At 37.4% G+C, this 23501-nt stretch overlaps 1 protein-coding gene across 8 annotated transcripts in view; it reads left to right on the top strand.

The window, feature by feature from the left end:
- Mtmr3 (myotubularin related protein 3) overlaps positions 1–23501 on the top strand; it is a 114619-nt gene that overhangs the window by 25789 nt on the left and 65329 nt on the right. For 7 of the 8 annotated variants that reach the window (XR_015002766.2, XM_085692097.2, XM_085692099.2 and 4 more), the window contains exon 2: positions 11260–11361. The exons of the other annotated variant lie outside the window; for it this stretch is intronic. The gene's annotated coding sequence lies outside the window, so the exon portion shown is untranslated. The remainder of the gene's footprint in view (positions 1–11259; positions 11362–23501) is intronic. 8 annotated transcript variants of the gene reach the window in all.

Genomic DNA, 23501 nt, shown 5'->3' on the forward strand with positions numbered 1-23501 from the left:
TTTGTTTCTGTTTAAAAATATTTTATAGCCAGGTGGTGGTGGCTAAGGCCTTTGATCCCAGCACTCAGGAGACAGAGGCAGGTGGATCTCTGAGTTTGAGGTCAGCCTAGTTTACAGAGTGAGATCTAGGATAGCCAGAGCTGTTATATAGAGAAACTCTGTCACAAGAAACCAAAAAAAATTTTTTATTAAATTTATTTATTTAGCATTTCTGTGGTGGTTGGAGGACAGCTTGTACTTATCGGTTCTCTCCCTTCATCCACCATGTGGGTCTCAAGGATCAAACTGAAAGAGTCTGACTTGGCCGCAGGTACTTTTACCCGTTGAGCCATCTCACCAGCCCGTATCTCTGTGTATTTTAAAAGTTAAAGTTATGTGTGTCTGTATCTTTGTTGGGGTATGTGCCGTAAGTGTAGATGCCCTTGAAGACTACAGACATCAGATTCCTCTGGTTCTCTGGAGTTAGAGGCAATTTCACATTGCCCAATGTGGTTGCTAAGAAATGAACTCAGGTTGTCTGCGAGAGCAGCAAATACTTTTAACCCCTGAGTCTTCTTTATTCAGTCCCTTCCATGTTTCTATTTAAAAAAATTAAAAACTTTTAAGATAAATTTGTTTACAAGGACATTTACTCAGTGTCCTTATAATACATATTCTCAAATACCTATTCTTGTGAAATTACTACCCAATGAAGGTATCATTCCTTGTTGAATGACTAATCTGGCTGCTGTCATTAGAGGTTAGTTTGGACTCTTACAATTCAATAGAAATGTTCAAGCCGGGTGGTGGTGGCGCACGCCTTTAATCCCAGCATTCGGGAGGCATAGGCAGGCGGATCTCTGTGAGTTTGAGGCCAGTCTGGTCTACAAGAGCTAGTTCCAGGACAGGCTCCAAAGCTACAGAGAAGCCTTGTCATGAAAAAACCAAAAAAAAAAAAAAAAAAAAAAAAAAGAAAAGAAAAAAGAAAAGAAATGTTCATACCCAGACTTTTTAATAGGACTTCTGAGCTTATGATATATACTTAGGTTATTAAAAAAAATGAACTAAAAAAACCCTGTCTCAAAAACCTACAAACCAAAAATGATTAATTTTAAGAACAGTTAATTAGAAATCTTGTTTCCCTAGAGTTGTGGCATATTTCTGAATAATGATTTGGCAACTTTACATCCCTATTTAATAAGCAAAAATTTGTGTTAAATCGTGCAGTGGAATAACTACACAACAAAATTATCAGAACTTGAATCTCTGAAATGAGAGATATAATAGCAACAGCTGATCTACCCTTCTCGATTGTCGTATGGTGGCCTCACAGCCCTGCTATCTGTTGTATGTATTGACATTTGCCTTGTATTGTCTTATCGGCGAATCAATCCCACACCAGTTATGTTTTAAGGGGTTATTTATTTTGGGGGGTAAAACTTACATACACCATAAACTGTCAGGAAGGGAGCCTAGTCGCTGGAGCAGGAGCCGGGAGCAGGAGCCTGGAGCAGGAGCCGGGAGCAAGCACCGGAACCAAGAGCCGGAACCAAGAGAGCCTGATCCGGATCTGTTTTTCTTTTTAAAAGAGAAATATACCATGCCCCAGTGGGCTGGTATTTCAGCAGCTGTTGGCTGACGGAGCGGAAATCGCTCCCTGCTGCACTGTGGGCTCGTATTTTAGCGACTATTGGTTGAGGCAGCGGAAGTTACTCCCACAACACCTCCCCCTTTTGTTTAAGTAAGAGAGTTTTAAGCCTACTACGAAATTATATATAGTAAATACAAACCTACATAATTATATACAATAAATACAAATATCCTATTCTAACTAGCTTAAGTCTTGTATAAGAAATAACTTGGGGGCTGGAGAGATGGCTCAGTGGTTAAGAGTATTGCCTGCTCTTCCAAAGGTCCTGAGTTCAATTCCCGGCAACCACATGGTGGCTCACAACCATCTGTAATGAGGTGCCTTCTTCTGGCCTGCAGAATATTGTATACATAATAAATAAATAAATATTTAAAAAAAAAGAAATAACTTGGCCATGTCATGAAAGGAAAGTAACTACGTTTATATAATCTTCAATCCCATCAAAGATCTGAGAAGGGAAATAATGTTACCTGAGTAATTAGGAAGTGCAATCAAACTTCCAGAATATGTAACAAATCACATAGACAACTGGCTACCTGGGCAAACACCCAAAATCACGTTTGCAGCGTTGAAGCAACCAACTTTGGCTAAGGCCTAACGTAACTGACATACCATTTTTAAAGGCAAGGAACTTTTCAAAACTATCTTATCCTGTCTTGGCAGGATATGACAGTCCTGTTTTATCCATTTACCGATACTCTGTAACTCTGTCAGTAGTTGAGGTATGGGCATTTCTTTACCCAAAGGCCAGTTCTGCCAAGAAGAAAGGCTCCAGGTGGAGTGTCTTTGGTGTTCAACGTTCTCTCGGGAATAGATCAGTGTTGTCAGGAGCGATTGTGTCTCCCTACCACAGAACTCTGAGTTAGATTAAAGGCCATTTTTTACAGCTCTTTGAAGAGGTTGAAGATTATCTATCTATACTGAATATAATGTCTATGTATCTAAAGAACCTGATTAGTCTAATTATAAATGACAAACTTAGATGACTATTGATCTATATTATTCTCAATATCTATCTAACTTAAAGACTAAAATAGTAAACAACTGTGCAATAAATGGGGACAATATGACCTCCAAATATAAACAATGTGTCCCCAACATTGTCTGGTAATATAGATATTGCTTTGAATAGAAAATGTATAAAGTGATTCAGTATTTAATTCTTACTCAAGATTTGCTTTTTTAAAAATGGGACTTAGAAGGGAGAATGAACCAATACCCCTCTTCCCCCCCCTTTTGTGGGATTCTTTATTTGTTTAATGAGACAAGTTTTCACTGTTTATCTTGACTGTCCTGGAGCTTGCTGTGTAGATCAGGCTAGCCTCCCATTCATAGAGATCACCTTCTCTTGTCTCCTGAGTTCTGGGATTAAGGGTGTATCTCCTTATTCTTGGTTCTTCCCTTTTCATAAAAATCTGGCTTAAATAAACACATGTGCGGGTGTGTATATGTTGTGTGTGTTGTGTAGAATGTCTAGTGTGTCTAACCTGATTTCTGTCCTTCCTCCTTTAAAATGACTTTAATGAGGCTTAGGGATGAGAATCAGTAAAATGCTTGCTCTGCAAGCATGAGGACCTGAGATTAGATGGCTAGTACCAATGTAGCAAGCTGGATCATGTACCTGGGACCCCAGTTGGGAAGGTGGAGACAGTAGCATTTCTGGGGCTTGCCAGGCAGTCTAGCTGTGTCTCTGTGTGTCCCTGCATAGACCTGCACACAAACACCACATGTAAACACACAAAGTAACTTTTTAAACATGTAATTCACATGTATTACCTATTCAGATTATACAAGCCAAGTGATTTTGTCTTTGTTCGGAGAATTGCACACCCATTACCACAATTTTATAACATTTTCATTATCCAAAAATTTAACAGTATTTCCCATCTCTCCTCTTCTTTCTAACCAACCAAATCTCTTTATAGCTTTCTATAGATCAACCTCCCATTTTTTGCACCCGTATATGATGCATATGTATGCATATATGTGTGTACTTTGTGTATGTGAATGCAGATGTGTGTCTGCATTGATATACATGTGGAGGTCAAAGGACCTTGGGGGTCAGTTCTAGACTTTTCTGCCTTTTTGAGAAAAAGTCTTTCTGTTTTTATGCTGAATATACCTGGCTAGTTTGCCTATGGGCTTCTGGGGATTCTTCTGTTTCAGCTTGTTTTCCCTATAGGAATACTGGAATTACAGACACTTGCACTGTGTGTCTATTTTATGTGGGTTCTGGGGATTTGAACTCAGGTCCTTAGGATTGCATGGTACAGGCCACCCCCCCCCCCCCCAGGGTTTCTCTATGTATCCCTGGCTGTCCTGGAACTCACTTTGTAGACCAGGCTGACCTTGAACTCAGAGACCCACCTGCCTCCATCTCTGGAATGCTGGGATTAAAGGTGCGTACTACCACCTCCCAGCAATGGTGCAACATTTTTATCCATTGAGTCATCTCCCAAGTCCCACATCAACTTTAAATAATAAAAAAAAATTATGTGCCCATGTTTTTTTTTTTTTTTTTTGTGTGTGTGTGTGTGTGTGTGTACATATGCTGTAGCACATGTATGGAGTGACCTCATGTATCTCCTGCCTTATGTGAGCTCTGAGGATCAAACTCAGGTCATCAAGCTTGTGTGGCAAGTTTCTTATCCCAGATCAACTGCAAAAACAAAAATGGGTTTTTAGATAGGCTCTCACTGTGTAGACCAGGCTGTCATTGAATTCACAGAGATACACAAGTCTTTCCCCAAACCCTGTTCCCAGTGCTGAGATCAAAGGTATGGACCACCATGCCTGGCCTACTTTTTATTATTAAATATATATGTAAGGTCATGTGATATTATACTACCTTCACTTAATTTAGCGCATAGTGTTTTCCAGTTTGAACCAAATTTTCACAAATGACAGGAATTTTTTTTCTGTTTTATGGCAAATTGTATTCATTGTTATGTGTACTACATTTCCTTTATTCATCCAACACTTGACGGTCTTAATCTACTAGACACTTCTAACTCTATTGTTAAGATAATTAGTGTTAACTACATATTCAGTAAAATGTCATGTTATTTGATAGGGACTCAGTATTATTATATACATATATATTTAAACTTTTTAAAAATTTTATGCGCATTGGTGTTCTACTTGCATGTATATGTGAGGATGCCAGATCCCCTACAACTGGAGTTACAGTTAGCTGTGAGCTGCCATGTGGGTGCTGGGAATTGAATCCAGGTACTCTGGGAAAAATAGCCAGTGCTCTTAACTATTGAGCCATTTTTCCAGCCCTCTGATAGGAATTCTGATAGTCACCTTTATGTCATCACCTGTACTTTGATTTCATTGCACATGTTCCACTTAAAACTGTGTTCATGATTATTCTTTTCTTACTTTGTTTCAAGACAGGATCTTGCTTTGTTGCTCAGACTGACCTTGAACTTCTGATCTTGCTTCAGCCTCCTGAGTACTGAGATTACAGCACTGTGTATCATGAACCCTTTGGGGGTAGAATGATCCTTTCACATGGGTTGCCTAAGACTATCAGAAAAACACAGATAGTTAGATTTCTATAGCAGTAGCAAAATTACAGTTATGAAGTAGCAAGGGAATGATTTTATGGTTGGGGTCACCATAACATGCTGAACTGTATTTAAAGGGTTACAGCATTAGAAAAGTTGAGAACCACTGATGTATTATCTTTAAATTAAAACTTAATAAGATATCTATTAATAGACCCATGATTTATAGGTAGAATATGATGAACAGCATTTCCAATTGTTTCCTTAGGTTTTCTCCTATTCCTTCTCAGTACACACTTGAGATAATCACCATTTTTGTCGTTTATTACCATAGCACCTTTGTTTTATTTATTTACTTATTTATTTTCATTTTTTCAAATCATGATAGAAGTTTTTTTCAGAATGTTTCCTTTTTTGGTTGCACTGAATTGGCATACCTGACCACTTAGCAAAGTTATAATCAAAGGAAGACATGGGAGTGAAGCCAGTGATATGACTCAGATGTTTAATAGCAACCTTCTAAGGACACTTTACTGGGATTAGAATATAGAGTTCCTTTTCATTTTTAACCTTAAGGAAACACATGATATGCTATAATGAATGTAAATTACCTACCTATGACCTAAATTAATTATTTATCATGTCTCATTGTTCCACACTTTGAAAAAAGAATATTTTGTTATAATATAGTTTGAAATACAGCACAAGTTCTAGAAGCAGTGTAAGGAACTCCTAGTATTTTTTGAATAGTTTTTTTATATTTTGTTTTATACATGTCTCTCCCCATTTTTTTCTTTGGAGTCTGAGAATAAGTTAGAGGCACTGTATTTTCCCTCTAAATACTTCAGAATTTGTTTTCCAAATATAATTAAAAAACATTCTATCTTGTGTATCAATAGACTTTATTGTGTTTATTTATTTGAGACAGAATCTGAATGTGTACCCCTGGCTGGCTCTGGAACTCACACAGATCTGTCTGTCTCTACCTCTCCAGTGCTTGAATTAAAGATAAATGCCAGCTCCCTGTCCTAACCACAGTTTTTTAATGGTTTTGTGTAGTATAATTTTTGAATAAAATTTTTGTATCCATGTTCTTGAACCACCTCATGACTGGCAAAATATTTCACATATTTACCTCAAGTTGGCATATCATTAGAAATTTTAGTATATGTTTAAATTTTAACTAGATGCAAATATACCCTCTGTTTACTACTGGTCAAGACAGTTTGAAGTTGTGTTTGTATTTTATTGAGATGTTGTCAGCAGGTTCCTTGTTTGAAAGTATCTTCACTTAATTTTTTAATTGAGAGAAGCATTTATCAGTCTTTTGCATGTAAATGTGATGATGTAGGCTGGAGGTTCAGTGGTAGGTAGTATGGCCTTGGGTTCAGTTCCCAGGACACGCATCCCCATGAATGTACACAGACACACACACACACACGAGAAGAGAGCCAGTTTAACAGAACAGGTGTGTTTAGTTGTTCTTTCTGTAGTCTACAACTTCAGGACTATGTAGACGATGTGTTGTGCTTGTCCAGCTGCTCTTGTTCTTCCTGTAGTAGCGCTCATGTTTGGGTGGTGATTTATGGACTAAAGACAGTATTTTCTTTATATTATCCATGAAAGCAATTAAATTTGCTTGTGAAAATTAGAGTACTCAGGATCTCAACACACATCTAAACAAGATGAAGAACTCTATGTTAAAGAACTTGAAGGTGGTGCTTGACTGCATATTCTATAGCAGCTCTTTTCTTAAATAGATAACTTCTACAATTTTCAGGTTTACATTTTAATGTAAGATTGATCAGGTATCTTCTTTTTACTAAATTGTTTTCAGTACTTTAATATAGATTGTAATCTTGGGAGAATTTGAAAAGATCTTATTAACTTGGGGAAAATTGGGGCATACAAACTGTTTTGTCGCATGATGATTGGTTCTATTCTACTCTGGTATTTTAGAATCTAGAAACAGGCTATCTCTTTGGCCTTAGACAAGACATTTAATCCCCCACTGTGAAACGTAAAGGTAGGGTCTGCTTCAACAACTTTGTGATGATACAATGAGATAATGCATGAAAAATATATATACCATAATGATTGGCATGTAGGTCAGTGATTCTAGCTTTATGAAAATACATGTTTATTTGGAGTTTAGTTTTATTTAACAAGATAAAATTTGTTAGACTACTTTTGCAGTATTTTTTAGTTATAAAGTTAAACTTTGTGCATGTGTGTGTGTGTGTGTGTGTGCACTCCCCCACCCCTGCTTGCGCCTTCTATAGACACACACACGCACAGTTCTATAATTAAAACTTTTAAGAGTTATTTTTCCCAATTTGTTGGTTTTCCAGTAATCTTATGAGGTTGTGGGGTGGCTCAGGAGAGATAATTATATACTTTTTGAGAGAGTGTGTAGTAGCTGATCCATAATAAGACATTAATGGTAATAGCTAATTAATAGCTAGTAGGTGCATCTCTTAGTTTGCTTGATCTTTATATAGTATATTTATTCCCTGTAGTACGGTTGGGTACAGTTACTGTTGGTACCATGAGAAAGACAAAGTGACTTGTGTAAGATCTGGTTTGGGTTTTGAGTCAAAGTCAAGTTGTTCTTAAGCTGTTTAAGAATACCTTGAAAAAGCATTGCTTAACTGTGAGTGTGTATGTTCAATTTTTGTCTTAATGACCATTGGACCAGTCCTCTGAAAGGCTGTGTGTAAAACAGTAGGTACTGGAGTGAAACTTAACTTAAGCATGAAAGAGGGAGTTGTGTTCAGAGTAGTGGTGCATCCTTTTGACCTTAACACTCAGGAGGCGAAGGCAGGTAGATTTCTATGGGGTTGAGGCCAGCCTGCTCTGTATAGCAAATTTCAGAATGGCCAGGGCTATATCGTGAGCAGCAAGCATTCCAAACTGCTGAGCCATTTCTTCAGCTCAGGAAGTTTTGTTTTAAATTTGACTTTTGAAAAATAGTTTGCTCTTTGGTGAAGTTTGTTGCTTGATTTGATAGTCCTTTTTCCACTACCTCATTGCAGGAAAAAAGTTCAAAACACAGTCTTTTAAATGTGGTCACATGACCCAATGTGGATGATGTGAAAAGATGAGTAACAGTAAAAATTTTTCTAAATACTCTGTGGCCAAAAAGTTAAATTTAAAACAAAATCTGTAATGCATCTGAAGAGTTTTTGGCCCGCTCACTTGTGTTGTGTCAAGTGACTTCACTGCAGCCTCGGTTCTGAACACATAATGTATGCGTTTTTCATGTGCTGTCGCTCCATGCAGGCTAACAAATAGTATGCCTCAAATTGTTGATATTTTCCTTCTTTGGTATTCTGTGGTGGGTAGATGTATCTGTAGGCTTGTGAGAGATAAGAGATCCAGTAAATGACAATCTTTTTTTGTTGTTGTTGTTTTGTTTTTTATTTTTTTAGGTTTTTAGAGACAGAATTTCTCTGTGTAGCTTTGGTACCTGCTCTGGAAATCACTCTGTGACCAGGCCAGCCTCGAACTCACAGAGATCCATCTGCCTCTGCCTCCCGAGTGCAGGGATTAAAGGTGTTGGCCACCACCACCCGGCCAGACAATTTTTTTTAATTGATTTTTTTATTAGATTTTTTTTTTAAAAAAAGTACTAATCCAAATTCCTGCTCCCTTCCCTCCTCCCATTCCCTCCACACATCATCCCACCCCACCCCTCTCTAATCCTAATAGAGGGTAAGAAGACACTTTGCTTTGTGGAAAGTCCAAGGCTCTCCCTACTACATCCAGGCTGAGCAAGGTATACATCCAAAGAGAATAGGATCCCAAAAAGCCAGTACATGCAATAGAGATAAATCCCAGTGCCACTGCCAGTGGCTCCTTAGTCTGCCCTAGCCGTACAACTGTCATCCACATTCAGAGGGACTAGTTTGGTCCTATGCTTGTTCCTTCTCAGTCCAACTGGAGTTGGTAAACTCAGGTAAACTGTTTCAGTGGCTGAACCCTTCATGGTCTTGACCTCTTTGCTCATATTCTCATTCCTTCTACTCTTCAACTGGACTTTGGGAACTCAGTCCAGTGCTCCGATATGGGTCTCTGCCTCTGTTTCCATGTGTTGTGGGATGAAGGTTCTATAGTGATATTTAAGATAATCATCAGTTTGACTACAGGGCAAGGCCAGTTTGGGCACCCTCTCCTCTAGGATCTTATCCCTCAATCAGGATATCTCTTTCCTTGTGTAGTGAGGAGCTGTGGGCAGGCCTGCTTTTCATCCCGCCCGGGTCCCGCACGACTAGCTTAGCCCCGGAAATAACAACACACAAATTGTATTCATTTAAACGCTGCCTGGCCCATTATCTGTAGAGAGTTAGTTACTGGCTAACTCTCACATCTTGATTAACCCATTTCTAATAATCTGTGTAGCACCACGAGGTGGTGGCTTACCAGGAAAGATTCAGCATGTCTGACCTGGTGGCTGACTCCATGGCGTCTGCCTCATTGCCCTCTTCCTAGCATTCTGTTCTGTTTACTCTGCCTACCTAATTTTCTGTCCTATCAGAGGGCCAAGGCAGTCTCTTTATTAACCAATGAAAATAACATATAGACAGAAGGCCCACCTACATCATCCTTGCTCTCATATCTGTTCTTCCTCCATCTCGACTATCCCATTCCCTCAAGTTCTCCTCAACCCTCACCTTCTACTCTCCTTCCCCCTTCTCCCCTTCCTTCTAATCCCCCCACCCCCATGCTCCCAATTTTGTCAAATCTTGTCAGTTTTCAATTTTCAGGTGGGTCTATATGTGCTTTTCTTTGGGTTTACTTTATTACTTAGCTTCTCTCGGATCATGAACTATAGGCTCAATTTCCTTTGTTTATCGCTAGTCTTGGAAAAAAAATCTACCCATTGAAATAAGTCTTTCCTGGTCAGGTTATGTTAACATCCACATACAGTACTGAAATGTTGGCTGATTCACAACTGGATTGTGTGACCGAGAAAAAAAAATTGAATTGTGTTTTTATATACACAGTTTTGTGTTTATTTTTGTTTTGTTTTGTTTTTGGAGACAAGAGTTTCTCTGTGTAGTTTTGGTTGCCCTGGAACTCACTCTGTAGACCAGATTGCCCTTTAACTCAGAGAGTATCTGCCTGCGTCTGTCCGTTGCTTGTGCCACTACCACCTGAACAGTTTTCTGTTCTTACAGACACATAATGATTTAACTATGTAAAAAAGTACAGTTATTTCTTATCATTCTTTGGCATATGAACATCAAATTAATGTGTCTTTGTATAGTATTGTATTAGAATGTTTGACACCCCCCCCCCCCCATCCCCAGACAGGGTTTCACTCTGTAGCTCTGGCTGTACTGGAACTCACTCCATAGAACAGGTTGGCATTCAGCTCACAGAGATATGCCTGTCTCTGCCTTCCAAGTGCTGTGATTAAAGGCATGGGCTATCACTGTCTGGCTGATTTTTTTTTATTGTTATTTGAGACATTGACTTAGGCTGTTCAGTGAATTTTGGCTTTCCAACAATTTCTTAAATGGCCCTAAATATAGTGTTGACATTTTGCACTTTCTATTTTTGTAAAAGTGTTCTCAGTACTAACCACTATAGAAGTAAACTATCAGTCAACTCTAAAAAATGCTAAAGAGGCTCTACGTCTTGCTCTATCAAATGTTTGGCCAATATGTAATTCTTTATGTAAAAGTAATCAAGCATATTCACCTCATCATCTCACTAGTATGCAAATTTGTTTTCATCTTAATTAGTTATATGGATTCCAGATAAAGTTTTTGTGATTACTGATAAATGTTTCACTTGTGTGCTTGTTCTCTATATGTAAATACCTGGGCTCACATAAATATTTCTTGGGTAAAAGGGTTGCAAGTAGAAAATGTTTAGGAAGCCTTGCTTTAGAAGACAAAGACAGCTCTCTACTAGTAAATCCCATAGATAAGCAGACATCTTTATCCTGTAGCCTACAGGTGTAATATATGCCAAGATTATTTGATATTTTTATAGTACTTACCGTGCTTCATAATTTTGGGAAAAAGTTTTTTTGGAACTTTTAGGAAGTTGTAGCCTGATCTAGTCGCTCTTCTAGTCCTTACTCTTGTGTTTGTTCTGTGCCAGCTCACAGTACAGAAATACTGGGAAAGGAGACTTCCTTCCTGCCCTGGAGCTTTTTCCTAAATTGATGCCAGCTCTGAGGATGGTAAACTTGGGAATTTAATGGTAAGCCAGATTTTCTGAGTTTCCCCACTAGATTATATTGTCTCAGTGTTGAGATAAGGGGTTGGTGAGGGGGGAGTGCGGGGGAGCTGGTGGTACAAAGAGAGGAGGTAGAAAACAGTGCCTGGCTTGAGGATATTTTGACTTTTGAATGAATGTATTATTTGCTCTGTTAATTTCTGAAAATGTTGTTAGCTTTAACACATCTACAATAACATATAATAGTGCCAGTGGGTTTTTTTTGTTGTTGTTGTTTATTTTTGTTTTTTCAAGACAGGGTTTCTCTGTGTAGACCTGGCTGTCCTGGAGCTTGCTTTGTAGACCAGGCTGGCCTCGAACTCACAGAGATCCACCAACTTTTGCCTACTGAGTGCTGGGATTAAAGGCATGCACCATTACACCTGGCAGTGCCAGGTTTTTTAATTCTGATTACTTGTTTTGGTAAGTAAGTTGTGTTGAGTGCTTACTGGTAGTCAAGATACCATCTTCTAAGACTTTTGTGTTTCTATACACTGTCTACCTTTGAGGTTCAGCAATTGTTTTATTTTCTGACTTTTTCCTTTCAGAAAACTTTGAAATTTATTTTATAAAATGCTAGCTTTTAGAACAGTGGTTCTCAACCTTCCTAATGCTGTGACCCTTTAATATAGTTCCTCATATTGTAGGGATCCCAACCATAAAATTATTTTGTTGTTACTTCATAACTGTAATTTTGCTACTGCTATGAATCATAATGTAAATATCTGTTATCTGTTATGCAGCCCCAGTTAAAGGGTTGTTCGACCTCCAGGGGTTGTGACCCACAGGTTAAGAACCATTGTTTTAGAGTATAAAATATTTGTGAATAATAGCATTCTATATAATTTTTAGGTCTGAACTAGGTAGCAAAATGCTCCTCAAATTTATGTTAAAAGAGACCTTGTCATTGAATAATAGGACCAGTATTTATAAAATCCTGATTTTGGGTTTATAGTTCTTTCTTTGGTCTTCTGTACCAAGCAGATGCTTCTATAGGTACATACTTTTTTGAAGTCAGTCTTTGATTTGGAATTTTACACACAATTCTGTTCGTACCAGTGAGAGAAGAATTGTACTGATTTTTGGGCCTAGGTGTGAAATTTTTTTGGTCATTAGAGTAAGGTATAACTCAGTTCTGTTCTTGTTTTCTTTGAATATTTTCCCAGTACTGACTGTATGATTTACCAGGGACCCTTGTTGAAAAATAGTTAGGGATTTCAAGGTGGATATAACAGAACATTAAAACAGATGCAGGGTCCTTCAGAGTTATACAGACCATTTGCTCTTGAAGCTAGCTAGCTGTGTCTGGTTTATCTGCTAATTTCTTTATAACAGGTGATTATGAAAACATATTTCCTAATTTTGTTGTGTAATTATATACTTTACTGAAGAAAATGTCTGTATTGCAATTTAAAATGCTTTTTTTTTTTTTTGAGATAGGATTGCTCTGTGTAGCTTTGGAGCCTGTCCTGAACTTGCTCTGTAGACCAGGCTGTCCTCAAACTCACAGAGATATGCCTGCTTCTGCCTCTTGTGTGTTGGAATTAAAGACATGCGCCACCACCACCCAACAATTAAAAATACTCTTAAACTGTCTTATAATGTTTTGTTTTCTGACTTGAGATCTAGTTAAGGTGAGCTATAGTTCAAATTCTACTTGTTACAGTTTTAAATAAATACAAACACAAAACACAGGTGTCTAAAAGGTGAGAAAGGAAATCTATCACTGTTAATAGATTGTTTTGTTATATTCAGGCTTTGATGTCTTTTGAATTTTTAGACTTGATCATCCTTTTAGTTACATCCTTTTCTCACTCCTGAGATAGGTGAGGTTAGTTAAAGCGTCTTTAGAAAAAGATATATGTGGATGGGGAGATGGCTCAGTAAAATGCTTGCCCTGGAAGTGTGAGGACCTGAGTTCAATCCTTAACACTTATTTATAAGCATGTACCTGTAATCCAAATGCTGGGGAGATGGAGACAAGAGTGTTCCAGGGACTTGATGGCCAGCCAGACTAGCTGAATTGATAAGCTCCAGGTTCAGCGAGGCTTTTTTTTTTTTTTTAATTTGTTTTCATTCTATGTACATGTATGTTTTACTTGCATGTATGTACATATACTCAAATGCAATTCGGATGCCCATGGAGTTAGAAGAGTCTTGGGTCCTTCCTAGAACTGAAATTAAAGGCATCTATGAGCTGCCATATGGGTGCTGGGAACCAAACCCAGGTCCTTTGCAGGAGTAGCCAGTTGTCTTAATCACTGAATCATCCTTCCAGCCTCTTAGTGAGAGACTTTTGTCTCAAAATGAGATGAAGAGTGAGGAAGATACCCAGTGTTGACCTCTAGCCTCCACATGCTCATGGATTCAACCCCCTGGTCTGCTCCCCGCTGTGCACGCACACAGGTGTGCATGCAGGATATGCTGTTTCTCTACTGAGCAAAACTGAAGATCAATTTCTGGAAGTACGTTTTAATGCAACTCTTTAGGGCTAGGGATTTAATTCAGTGATAGAACACTTACCCAGCATACATGAGGTTCTGGGTGTTCAACTCCTAGGACTAAAAATAAAATAAGAAATGTGCCTTAACTTTTCAAAGTGACATTACTGTGAGATAACTTTACATGTCTGATGATATGTCTAAGAACAACAGTTGGCTTGGACTTTCAGCTATCAGCTATAACTAAGAGTATTACTATATTAATTGATGAGACATTTGATGGGAGTTGAAACCTAGACAATTTTTTTTCTTCTGAGTAGGAAACTGAGAAATGGTTGGGCACCAAACTTTCTTCTTCCCTTCTCTTTTGGAAAGAGCAGTACTCATTGCCAGCAGATGAGCAGTGTTTGCTTGATCAAAGGCTCTGAATGACCAATTGATCCTGACAGTATTGCCCCTGCTCATCATCATGTGTGGAAAAATTTGTCCTTTTTTGAAGAGTTTGCTTGAAAACCTTGTGGACTGATTTCAGAGAAGACTAGGAGCTTATGGGCACCTTCCCTGAGACAGGTTTGAAATAGATACCCTTGGTGGCTTTTGGAGAAATGTAGCATGTATTCTGGGTATACAATTTTTTGAAGTGATCACTGTGATATTGTCAGCATCATGTTTTTGACTCACTTTTTATTGGAATCAGCGGATTTATTTGTTGTTGTTTTACAATGTTAGAGCTAGAACTCAGGATTTCACATGTGCTAGGTAAGTACATTACCTCTAAGTCCCTTTTTATTTCTGAGTAGTTTACTGTAGAAATACACAACAATTGATTCATCTAGTCACCTGTTGTTGGATATTTTGGGTTTCTGGTTTAGGACAATTGTGAAAAAGTAATTGTGAACATTTGGGTTAAAGTCTTCTTGTGATTGTTTTCATATAATCATAATTATACTAAGCAGGCAGTAAATAATGTTGCCTTGAAAGTAAACATTTGTTTAGAGAGATAAACAAGTCAAAAAGCAAATGATACGGAAAAATATGCTTAAGGCTAAAATATATTCAGTATGTGTATGTGTGTGTGTAAGCACCCACATGTGAGTAATGTGGGCATGTGCATGCCATAGCATATTTGTGGAGATCAGAAAACAACTTTGGGTGTCAGTCCACCTTGTTTGAGACAGAGTCTCTTGTTTACACTGAGTCTGCCAGACTAGCTGTCCTGTGAGCTGGTGTTCGTATGTCATTTTGTCCCATCTCCCTTTAGGCACACTGAGGTTACAGATTGAAACTACAGTATCCAGCTTGTACATGGGTTCTGGGTATTGAAACTCAGGTCCTTAAGTTTACATGGAAAGCATTTTTAACTACTCAGCATCTCCCTAGCTTCCAACTCTTCCTTCCTCCCTGCCTCCCTCCCTCCCTCCTTCCTTCCTTTCTTGTTATGGACAAAGGACATGAACACACAGGGTGAAAATAAATATGGATACACTAGACAAGGAAACAACAATGAGAAGACTAAACACAGCATTGTTTTATTCTTTATAAAGTGTTAAGAAAGTGATATAAAACAGTTGATAGTTAAGGTTTCTTATCTGGTGTGATCAGGAAGAATACAAGATAAGTAGAAAATTTGTGTCATATTTTTCACCCTGATAAATCTTTATTTGCATTAGCTATGTACAAACTCTTAGACTGTTTATATTCATGTGTCCTTATTTTTCTTTTTGTCTAGATAGTGATTGAAGGCCTTGTGCATGTTAGCACTTTGAATCTCTTTTGTTTTCAGTCAGTCATTTTTTAAATAAACGATAAATCACATATTTATACAGTAAATAAGTATCAACAGTCAACACAAATCTAAAACGAACCACCATCCCTGGGCCTGAAACACCTGGATGACTTTCTTCAGGGTGTTCATCAGAAAGGGCATGGGGGCACGTGTGCAACACACATGGCAGTGATCAGTTATCTGTGCATTGGGTAATAGGGACATGTGCTGGCTAGCCTGTGGGAGGAGGGAGCCCAGTGGTTTGGAGGTTTGGAGTGGGGCCTCAGTCAGAAGGGCTTTTGTCTTCTGTGGCAGAATCACTGACCTGTTTTTTTTTTTTATAATGTAAAATTACCTGAACTTTAGAAATGTTTGTTTGTAATTGTTAAACACATTTTTATTTCAATCATCAGTTCCAAAAGAATAATCGATTATATTAAATGAATTATATGTTGTACTTTGCTAGAATCATCACTGTTATTTCTAAAACAATAGTTCATTTCTCCATATATTGAAGTAAAAAGCAATATATACATCAATATATTTTGGAGATGAATAGGGTCAATAAACTATTTGATGATTTCTTTAATATAAAACAATAGAATTTTTGTCCTTTTAAACTAATTTTTGAGTATATTAGAATTTGGATGTCTTAAAATATTATTCACTTTCCTTCTCTTTTTCTTCCTTACTCTATCTCTCCATACTTTTTTTCCCCTTCTTCTTTTGATACTTGGGATCAATTCTAGTGCCTTGCATGTGCTAGGTGGGTACTCTACTACTGAGCTACATTCTTTTTTATTTTCTTGTTTTTTTTTTAAAGCAACTTTTAAAATTTTGCATACCAATCCCAGTTCCCTTTCCCTTCCCTCTTCTCGCTCCCCCTACTTTCCCCTTCATCCACTCCTCAGAAGGGGTGAGGCCTCCCATGGGGACTCACTTGACCAAGGCCCTCCACTATATCTGGACTGAGCAAGGTATTCCTTCATAGGAAATGGACTCCAATGAGCCAGTTCATGCACTAGTTCTGGTTTTACTGCCGGTGGCCCCACAGACTGCTCCAGCCACACAGCTGTCATCCACATTCAGTTCAGTCCTATGCAGGTTCCCCAGCTATCATTCCAGAGTCAGTGAGCTCCCACTAGCTTGGGTCAGCTGTTTCTGTGGGTTTCCCATGATCTTGACCCATTTTCTGAGCTCTAATCTTAACCCTATTTTTTCATGTTAGCATGAATGAAAAGTTATTAGAAATGAATTAAAATGAGTACTTGTCAGTAAATTATGTTAAGACTTTAAAAAAAACCTAAGTTTTGCTAGCTATTCAGTATCTCATGGGTATTATCTAACAATTATTAGGAAAAGTATTGTGTTCAGTTGATACAGGGAATAGTGAACAGAATGATATCTAGGTTGCAGTAATTTTTTCTCTTTGTTGTTAGTTTTTAAACTTGATACACCTGACTTAAGTATGATTTATTTTTCAGGACTCTTTGTTACTGGTGACACAGAAACTCACTTAAAGCTTAAACAAATAAACATGAGGAAAATACAGAGTCTTTGGCAGAATACTGAAACATTTTGCATAATTGAAGGAAGAACTTAGCAGGCAACTTAGGTTTCTTGAGGACTAGAAGTCTGAGTGAAGTGACTCTAGTTTTGAAAGATCTCTGGGCATTGGAATAATTCTCTTAGGATTTTTGACTCATGTCTTCATGGTTTATACTTTTCCTCCAAATTCTCTCTAAATTATTTCCATAGCATTGCCTGGGTCAAAAGAAGTAGTTAAGAATTCTGTATAAGTAATAGGTAGGGTCAAATATCTCTATTCTAATAATTTGGCTATTTGAAAAATTAACCCATGGGATTGGGTATTTAGACAACCAGCTCAGTAACAGCAAAGGGAAAAAGCAAAAAACAGCAAACCCATTGAAGGCAACTTGAGTAGATGTTTCTCCAAAAACATTAATATGGCTAGTAAACACATGAAAAGGTTCTATGGCATCACCAGCCATAAGGAAAATACAAATGAAAGGAAGAAGATACTATAATATACTCACTATGGCTACTAGCCAAAAAGTGAATGAGAATGTTGGAAAGATGGCTCAGTATTATAAAGGTACCCACATCAAGGCTCACAACTTGCAACTTCAGTTCTAGGGAATCCAGTGCTCTCTTCTGACCTCCTCAAGCAAGCCCCCACATACATGTGGTACACGAAAACATTAAATAAATAGATATTTTAAAAGATGAAAGTGTTGACTAGGGCATAAATATATTAGAGCGCTGGTACCTTGTTTTAAGCATCTTGGAAGATTGGTCTCAGAGATTAAAATGCATGACTGACTCGGCAGTTCTGATCTTGCTATACACTACAAAGAAATAGAAGGACCCAGACAAATCTTTTTTTTTTTTTTAAATAAAGTTTTTAGTGTATACTTCAGGTTGGCTTGGAACTCTCTGTGTAGTCCAGTCTGGCCTCTGGCCTCAAATCTGTCATCATTTTGCTTTAACCTCCCAAGCACTAGAATTATAGGAGTGAGCTTCCATACTTGACTCACAGTTTTATGTGCCATTGTTTATAACATTGTTCATAGTATTCAAAGGTAGAACAGTCTAAATGGCTGTCAGCAGATACATTTATCAACAAAGAATATATAGACAGTAGAATAGTACCCAGTGTTAAAGAGACTTATAATTCTAAATATGCTACACATGAACAAACCTAGAAATACTGTGCTAAGCCAAAATAAGCCAGATATAAAATCAATACTTGATGAGTTCATTTATGTAAGCTGTCTAGAGTAGGCAGATCCATAAAAACAAAGTGACAGTGAATACAGGGACCGAGGGGAAAAAGTAATAAATTACAGAGCATGGGGAAAGGTGCAGTTTAGTAGGATGAAAAGATTCTGGAATATGGATAGTGATTTTTTCTAGATACTGATCGTACAACAGTGTGTATGTCCATTAACTGTGTACTTAAATATGTATTTAAAATTATACATACTTTTCTTAATAAAATACATACTTTTTCTTAATAAAACACTGAAAAAGTACACTTTAAATGTACATAGTGTGTCAGTTATAGGCTGATTGAATTTTCTTTCTTTCTTTCTTTCTTTCTTTCTTTCTTTCTTTCTTTCTTTCTTTCTTTCTTTCTTTCTAAAATGGGTCTCATTTTAAAACAAGGCTTACTCGGAACTGATAGAGGTCTGCCAGCCTTTGCCTCTGATTTCTGGGATTAAAGGTGTGGACCACAGTGTAGGGCTTCTGATTAAATTTTAATGAAAAGATATCTAGGTAATATATCTAGATACCTTTTAAAGATAAATAGACTCCTTAGTTCTGAAGGGCAGTTTGCTTTGTAATATGACAAAATGGTAAAAGGCAAGGGATGGATATATTTTTTAACTTTAGGGACGATAGTAAGTATTCATGGTGGCACTTTAATGTGCTTACTGATAAATAATGTAAGACAGATTGGAGGGTCGTATGTGCATTCATATGTGTGTGTGTGTTTGTATGTGTGTGTGTGTCTGTCAGTCTAAGTTTTGGGGACTGCTACCTACAGTTACTTCATACACCCTTTGTCCATTGGACAGGTCTTGTCTGTAGGAACTATTTTTCTTATTTGAATGAGTTTAGTTATATATTTTTTCTGTTTTCTGAATTGAATAGTAGTAGTTATTTACTTAGAGGTGGAAGTATTACTCTGTCGCCTAGGTTTGCCTCAACCTGAAATCCTACTGTGATAGCCTCACCACCACATCTGGCTTGTCACTGTTTTTGATGTATGAGCATTATCTTTGGATTATTCTATAATGTATGTAGAATAAGTTTTTGTTTGGCTGTTTTTCCATCTTGAGACTGTTTTACCAGTACTTGTATGGATAGAGGCATATCTTTTAAAAAGCTGCTTTTGATTTTCCAACTGAGTTAAGAATAATAGCTGAAGAAGTTTTTAAAGCCATGGTTCTGAATTTTGTCTTCTGTGTGAATTCAGGGTTGTTTAAACTTTTCTGAATTGCTGATTTAAATGTAGTTATTTAAAAGTGAAAGGGAGAATTCCTTTTACTTAACTTTTATTTAACTTGATACTTTTGATTTTCTTTTCATAAGTAAAACATAGTGATGAACTCCTTTGGCATTAGTTGAAAAGTTCTATTTTTCCCCCTGTACATATTTGGGATGTCATAATATGTACCCTCTGTTTACATGAGATAAATGTTGCCAGTGTAAAGGGTATTTTGTTTTGTTTTGTTTTTCTCCTGAGTATGTGGTAAAGATGCTGATTTCTGGTCTCTTGGCTTTAAATATTCTAAAGACTGCTTAGAAAGGCTATTTGAGTTTGCCACTGAACAGAGCCCTCATTGTGGTATGTAGTTATTGGAGGTTATTTAAGTTTTTATTGGCTTGTTTTCAGAAATATGAGTAGCCCCCTACCTAACTGCCAGAATATAAATTTTAACTAGGCCTGTGGAAGAGTAGCCTCTTTATTTCACACAGCCTTTACCTTGTGAGTTCTATTTCTTTGAGTGTACTCTTAACTGAATGCACTTATAGGCTGGAGAGGTAGACAGTTTGTTGTTTGCTTTCTATGTGCTATGTAAGTAAAGCAGGATTGAAAAGACATTTTAGGATTTATTTGTTTTTATTTTATGTGTGTGCTACTTTGCATGCATTTTCTGTCTGTTATATGCATGCCAGGTGCCTGTGGAGGTTAGAAGAAGGGGCATCTGATCTTTGGAACTGGAGTTACAGATGGTTGTGAGCTACCACATAGGGACTGACAGTTGAATTCAGGTCATCTGCAAAAGCAAGAAGTACTTTTAACTGTTAAGCTGTCTCTTCAGTCTTAAGCACAGAAGTTTTTAATTGTGAAGATATCAGTTCAAAGTTTATTTTTATCTATCTATCTATCTATCTCTCTATCTCTCTATCTCTCTATCTCTCTATCTCCCTATCTCCCTTCCACCCTTCTCCTTCACTCACTCACTCACTCACGTTTTTTGGAGACAGGGTTTCTTTGTATAGCCTTAGCTGTCCTTTATAGACCATGCTGGCCTTGAACTCAAAGATCCACCTGCCTCTGCCTCCAGAGTGCTGGGATTAAAGGTGTTTGCTACCACTGACCGGCTCAAAGTTTAAATTTTTAATTTTTATTGTTATATTGTATGCTGAAAGGATGGTTATGCATTTTCATTCAGCTTTCTGGTTCTTAACCTTTCTAAAGTTGATGCAGATAGAGCCCATGGCTTCATGCCTACAAGGCAGACACTTTTATCAGCAGAGCTATATCCCCTTCTTGACCATTTTAATGCCTGTTATTGTACATAAAACTCAAGAGTCAATTCACGGAGCAAGAGAAAACCTTATCATTCCTAATAAAGTATTCATATATGGTAAGCAGTGTACAGATCAGCTTGGTTTGGGTTACTAATACCTATTTTGGGGGGGTGCGGTTTACTTTCATACTTTTCCTAGAATTCATGTTTAATATGTCAAGTGTCTAGAGAAGATAGGAAAATAAGACATACTTGTTTGTTTATACATGGATATAGATAGTTCTTGGGTTCCTTTAGGAAGCTGACCTTTAGCTTAGGCTGGGTTTTTTGTTTGTTTGTTTATTTATTTATTTATAAAAAAGCCTGCTTTGGGTCTGCTTAGTGAGAGGCTTAGGATTTAGTGTTTAAGTGGGTCTGGAGATTCTGCTTTGTGGGAAGATTGAGGAGCAAAGTGTGCTGGTATATTGTTTTTGTCTTTGCTACATAACTTACAGATTTATTTTCTTTTTCTGCTAAGTATATAAGAAATAGGAGTTCTTTGCCAGGTGTTGGTGGCACATGCCTTTCATCCCAGTGCTTGGGAGGCAGAGGCCGGTGGATCACTATGAGTTTGAGGCCTGCCTGGTTTATTGAGTGAGTTCCAGGACAGCCAGAGGTTTACAGAGAAACCCTGTCTTGGGAGAAAAAAAATTAAGAGTTGTTTTTATGATGTAAATACAGTACTCATATATGAAATTCTTAAAAAATGAAATAGGAGAAAAAATAGGAGTTCTTAAATTAAACATTACTACAGAATCCGCTTGAGAACCTATTTATAAAATTATTCCATCTCCATAGGGACAGATATTTTAAGTCTTTTATCTAAGAAACCCATCTAAGTTTTTTAGGAAGCAAAAGGGATAGATTTTGGGGTTTAATATTAAATAAATGTTAAGGAGGAAGTCATTGCAAACTTATGATTATGAGAATTTAAATTTCTGGAATTTGAATTGTCTTTCAGTTTTAATAGAATGTGTGATCTGTGCATTGAGGACAGATTTAGTGCAAGGTAGAGTGAAAAGAATGCGGACAACTGCCCCACTTACTTCTGTCCTCTTTACCAGAAGTTAGCTGAGAGCAAGTGCAAGACCTTAACACGTGCTTGTAGGAAATTTGCCTTTCCAGAGGCACACCTTGGAACAAAAGTCAGGAAACTTTTTTCCGGTGCTATAGATAGTCTTTCCGATGTTTCCACAGTAATTATAAATAATAAACTACCTCTGACACTTAGGCACATTGATCCTACTTGGCTTTTAATTAAATTAATTTCTAGTGATTGCATTCTAGAGTTCCTATCATCTTTTGTTAATAATTGAGACCTGAGCAGTCTTAAAAAATAACTTTAGGGTCTGGAGAGCTGGCTCAGCAGGTGAAGAATACTCTCTTCTAGAGAACTTGAGTTCATTTCCCAGCAGCCCTATGGCAGCTCACAACCTCCTGTACCTTCATTCTCAGAGGATCTGAAGCCATCTTCTGGCCTCCATGGACCCTATATGCACATGCTACACAGACATACACACAGGCAAAATATCCCCACACATAAACTGAAATGAAAAAAATTAAAATGACTTTACTTTGTGTGTATGTGTGTGTGTACGTACGTATGTACACATTATGTGTAACTGCCTTCAGAGGCTAGAAGAGGGCTTGGGTTCTTTGGAGTTGGAATTTGTTAACTTCTGTACGTGGGTATGTTGGTCCTTGTGATTGAGCAGCAAATACTGTTAACTTCTGAGCTCTCAAGTCCCAGGCATTTTTATTCTCAATAAATTATGTCTCCTCTTTTTTAGGAAATGGGAAACATTTCTTCATTTTAGATGGCAAACCTACCTAAATACTTCCTTATAGTGTGTGTGGGTGTGTACACTTGCTAGTACACGCACATTAGGAAGCTTAAGGTTGACATCAAGTGATTTTATTTCCACCCTACTTTTACACAGTTACTGAACCTGGGCCTTGTCGCTACCTCCCCAGCACAGGTGTGTGTTGTCATGCTGGCTTGTATATGGGAGCTGGGGATCCAAATTGAGTTCTTTATTTAACCCATTGAACTATCTTCCTGACTCCAAAATTATATTCTTAATTCTTAATTTTGATAGTAAAGTGACTCCTTAGTCAGGTAATAACATTATAGATTACTTGTGGAACTTCTTATAATTCTGTTAATGGTTTAATACATCTGAGTCAAATATGAAAAGAATGAATTCTGCACCAAAGTGATTATAAAGAGCAAGTTAGAACTTAATGTCTCTCCATTTTTGAAGTTTTAAATGTTAATTTTTAAAAAATAAATAATATATGATCTTTGGTTTTAATCTCCTATGATAATAGACATCATATGTGGTGGACACTCTCCCTCTTGCCATTTAAAAGGTTAAAATTAAAAGTCTTTGTAAAATAAGTTATTTTGAAGGCTTCCAGTCAGATTTGCTGTTGGTTTGAATATAGCTAATCTTTTCTGTGAATATGTGGCTTCCTTGTGCTTGGTTCCTTGAGACAGGGACGTAGTAAGGTATTTGTGAGGTGTAATCAATCTTAATGTCTAAAAATGGGAAAGCACAGTTACTTTGGAGTAGACTTGTCACATTTGAGGTC

This window comes from Myodes glareolus, chromosome 8 (assembly GCF_982192425.1).
Source record: "Myodes glareolus chromosome 8, mMyoGla1.1, whole genome shotgun sequence".
In the NCBI taxonomy this organism is placed as follows: Eukaryota; Metazoa; Chordata; class Mammalia; order Rodentia; family Cricetidae; genus Myodes; species Myodes glareolus.